The sequence below is a fragment of the Scleropages formosus genome, chromosome 3, assembly GCF_900964775.1.
Source record: "Scleropages formosus chromosome 3, fSclFor1.1, whole genome shotgun sequence".
NCBI lineage: Eukaryota > Metazoa > Chordata > Actinopteri > Osteoglossiformes > Osteoglossidae > Scleropages > Scleropages formosus.
In genome coordinates this window covers 2,761,179-2,765,900 of record NC_041808.1, presented here as the reverse complement: position 1 = coordinate 2,765,900, position 4,722 = coordinate 2,761,179, and positions in this window count along the sequence as shown.

Sequence of the window (4,722 nt, the reverse complement as noted above, 5' to 3'; positions counted from 1 at the left end):
TTTTTTAAAGATAGATTCCTCAGCTTGCAGCTTTGCTTGTGAAGGAATTGGATGGTCTGTATTCTCGTTTCTGAAGTCTGTGTGTGTGTGTGTGTGTCGCTGTGCACGCGTGGCTCTGGAAGGTGCGTTTTTCGACTTTCCGATCATCCAAGGCTGGTTGTGTCACGTTCTTATTCCAAAGTCACGTCCTTGCAGAGGTTCGTCCCACTGTCAAGACCCCGTCGATGTGTTTGTTGAACAATCCTGAGAGAACAGCAACAGCAGTGGTGTTTCTGTGTGGGGGAGAGGTTGAAAAGCCTTTTTTATTGTTTAATTTTTCAAATTCTCAAATATGTTTATTTTGTATGGCCTGGTTGGTGTGAGCTCACACACTGGACTGTCCATTTGAGTTGTGACCCTCCGTGACTGCAGGGTCTCCAGGACGACATGGCATCTTCGCTCCTCCTTATGTCAGTAAGAAAGATTTCACTACAAGTACAAGGTGTTCTTTTCCATCCCAGTCTGTGACTAGTTATTCATCAAAGTCCAGGGGAGGGACAGACAGGAGCTTCATTGGACGCCCTGAACATCTGTCTCAGTAGCGCCACCCGGTGAGGAAGCTCTGAGGTCCTGGGGCTGAGCACACCTCTGGAATGCCACCGATTCCATACTGTCACACAAAGCTGTGCAGAAGTGTTTTTATTTTATATTTTTATGACAATTTCTCATCAGAAGAAAACCTCTAGTCTGCCATTCATTGTATCACCGCTTTTTTCTCCTGAATTTCAGATTTTCACTTTTAATGTGTGTTTCTTCATTTTAAAACGTCAAAAAGGGCCTAAAAGTTGTTACTGCAAAGAAATGGATATTCTATATAGATGTGTAACTTTTTAACCCTGAGCAACATGTGTATTATGACTGTTACTGCTGCTTACTAAATTCGGGGTTGAGTGGTTTGGCCTTGATGCTAGGCAGAAGTTTCTGGAGCACTGAGTACATTTTTGCAGCATCGCTGTGATGGCGTGAACACGACGTTCAAGCTGAGCTGGCGTGGGTCTTGGTGGGGGCTGACATTTTATTAGGACTTTACTCATTTTGGGACAATATTTTGTCCCAGAATATGGAGCCCCTCCCCTTACTCCACTGGGCCACATCTGGAGGATGGAACAATAACCGAAATGTTTTCTTGTCTATTTGAAAAAACAACTAAATTTTGATTAACTCCCTAAAATGAAAATTCACCCATGTATTTGCATGATTCTATAAGTCCCTGACGTCAGCTTGCATTTCTTACGTTTAAGAACATAGTTCTCCAGTTCATTTAAAACACTTAAGAGTTTTTAAGGAAGCAATTAATTTTATACTCACCTGTTTCCCAACAGCATTTTTTTTACGGATATTGAAAGCTACAGACCAAGGAGCTAAAGGACTTGAGTTCTTTTAAACCCCCACCCTGAGATATATTGGTTTGTATTTTTTTTTTTTTTTTTAAAGAGAAAGTAATTGTGTGGGCTTTTTCCTTTTTTTAATTATGTTTCTGTGTATTTGTGCTTGTATATTTAAGGTAGTAGCAAAGTTCTGTATAACTGTAATTAAATGTATTCTTCCCTAGAGCACCCGAAAGCCATCCATCCCTATCTAATGTTTTAAAAAAAAAAAAAAAAAAAAGTGACAAACACCCCGCCCCCCCTTTTTCGACTTGTATTAAATTTAATTAAACTAGGGGTACAATCACCATTCCGACGTCGTCAGGCTGTTCTTTTCCACTTTGGTTGTGTTTGTCTTTATCGTCACAACAGTCGCTATTTATCTCCCCGTTGGCCTCACTACAACTTTTTAAAGTATGAACTCATCGCAGGTATTAAACTTTTGTACAGAATCTGGCATAAAGGCGCCCCGAAATTCACGGGCACGCAAAGCTTGGGACAGGTGTCTTTTCCTGGGTGATTTTGGGCAGATGTGACTGAAACGGCAGCCTCTGCTGGGGGGGAGGGGTGGCTCTGGAATGTGTCCGTGATCTTTATTTAATAACAGAAATGCTAACAATATCATTCCCTGCTCTGTTTCCCAGGAATATGTGTGTGATGGGGCTTTAAAAAGATGTGTGAACACCCTCCCCAGGTACAGGTGTCCAGGTGGGTGTAACTGCCGCACCGGGAGCGTTAACCGTAATGGTGATGTGTATCCACTCCTGCCCCTGTAGAGCCTCTTGTCGTCGGGGCACTTTGATATGATCTTTTTGTTCTGCTAGTTTCTGCCATTAATGATTCATGTATGGTACCAATAAAGATGAATTTTCACTTTACTGCCACTGTTTCAGCTTTGCTCATTCTTGGTGTGCGTGGGGGGGGCTGGGATTCGAATCCTCTGCCTACTGGGGGAGAGTGTGGGTCTGTGTCAGATGTACGCAACAGGTGGCGCAGTGGTTAAGGAGCTGCTGCCTTTGAATGCCTTTGAACTGTTTCTCGAAGTGATGATGTCACACAAACGGCAAAGTGGGGTCTCATGGTAAAATTGTCCACAGTGTGTGTTTTGTGATGTGCGAAGGAGGGGGGCCAGGGACATTTGTCTTGGTGGGGTCGTGTGACCACGCTGACAAGGGGTCTCGTTGCACCGCACCCCCCAAACCCCTATTTCCTATTCCCTATTCCCTTGGGGGACCTAAACCATCTGCCTTTGTCCCCCTGGGCAGCTCGCGGGTGTGCAGGCCATCTGTCTGCCGGGGAGGAGCCTGCAGGCAGCAGCGCTGCAGTTTGGCCAGATGGACTGTCCTCAGGAGTGTGGTTCAAGACCCACTCTCTGTCCGCTGGGTTTGAGACATTTACATTTATTTATCTGATGCTTTTCTCCAAAGTGACTTACAGTATTAATATACCAAGTTACTTACTCATTTATACAGCTGGGTCATTTTACTGGGACAAATCAGGGTACGTAACTTGTTTAAAGATACTACAGCTGGGGGTGGGATTCGAACCTGCAGTCTTGGGATCTAAAGGCAGCAACTTTAACCAGCTATCAGTTACCTCCAAGGCCCAGTGGTTTCGAAGTGGTCCAGGGAGCAGAGGAGACAAACGCAGTGGTGGCGCCGGATGCAGATGTTTTAGGTTGGATGCTGTTTTACTGCTGAAATACACTGCAGAGAGTGACAGTGTACATGTGCACCGTGTTATTAAATGCAATATCATTGTTTTCAGAAATTAAAATGGTTAATCATTCACTTTTCCCCTCCAGGGTGTGACCTGCTTAGCCTAGCATCCTGTGCTTCTGGGATAGGCTCCGGACCACAGGGACCCTGACGTGGACAAGTAAAGGATAGTGAGCAAGTATATTTTTAATTAATGTTAATTTTAGTGAATTATTGTTCAATATGTCACATGGAAAAGCCTGTGCTCCACGCTTTCATCATAGGCTGAGAACAATACGATGACAATATGCTGTATCCTGCGATGACTGAGTTCGAATCCCTCGTCCCGTGGGTCCGGACCCATTAGGAATTGGTTGTGAAAAAGGCATAACTTACCATTTGTGGGGTACGAACTGCGGGGGGAAAAGGGTCTGCTTTTGAGGAAGACGTTAATAACACACTCAGTGCTTGATTTAAGGAATCGGGGGAGAGGAGTTTAAATCCTGAGAGTGTTATGTAATTTCTACAAAGATGGGGAAAAAAAACTGCAAAGTTCAGGGATTTTGCAAGATTTCTGCAGTCTGAGGAAAACTTGAAAGATGAACAGTATTACCATAAGCTATAATAAAAAGGGGAAGTAGAACCCTTCTCTTTTTTTTTGTTTGTTTCTGTGCTGCCATCTAGAGGCTGGAGACGGTGTGATCATCCACTGGGGGTCCTCATGTGAACCTTCAGTTGGTGCAGGGAGCTGACGGCTGCTGTTACCATGGTTACCATCTTGAGGGCAGGAGCTCCACAGGAGTTGAGCTCTGAGGAGGGGTTCACGGCGACGTCCTTGGTGTGTTTCCTTTTCGGAGTCGCGTTGTCAGGAAGGAGGCGGCGATTGCTGAAAAACAGCGCTCACACACAGACACACACACACACACACACACACACACACACAGAGACAGCTTTTGTTCGTGTGGGGTTTCAAGGATTATTATTAGTGGAAGCCAGCACTTGTCTTTAATCCCATTTCTATTTGATACCCATCCAGAAGGCTGTTTAACAAAGTGCGTGCGCAGTGAGTACAGAAATTATTTTAAAGCAGTTTCTCCCTTTGTCCACTTCTATCAAAACAGTCCTGCAGAATTTGCAGTTGGCCGGATGAGCTCCAGCAGATGATTCTTCTCTGAGACAGTTTAAAAAAAGAAGAAAAAAAAAAACAGTCAAGGTGCAGCAAAGTGAGCAGCTCTGCTCCAGCACCACTGCGTTCATCACTGCTCCTCCTCCACTGTCTGGGCCCATCACAGAGCATCATCACCTGGTCAGCAGAGAGGATCTTGGGCTGTGATCTGCTCAACTTCAGGACCAGACAGCACGCAGCAACGATCAGTGCAGACCCTTCGCACCCGGGACATCGCAGATTCCGTTCCCTCCCTTTCAGTCAAGTGACATGGGGCAATAAAGACCCAAACAACCAGGAACAGAAAGAGACTTTTTCCCTCAATTTGAGTGCCTTATAATCCATAACCACACTTGTTGGACATTAATGTTCCACCGTTGGCCCCCAGCTCTTAAACTGAGTCGGATAAAGACTTTGTGCTGTACCATAGTATATTAATGTATTTAACAGACGC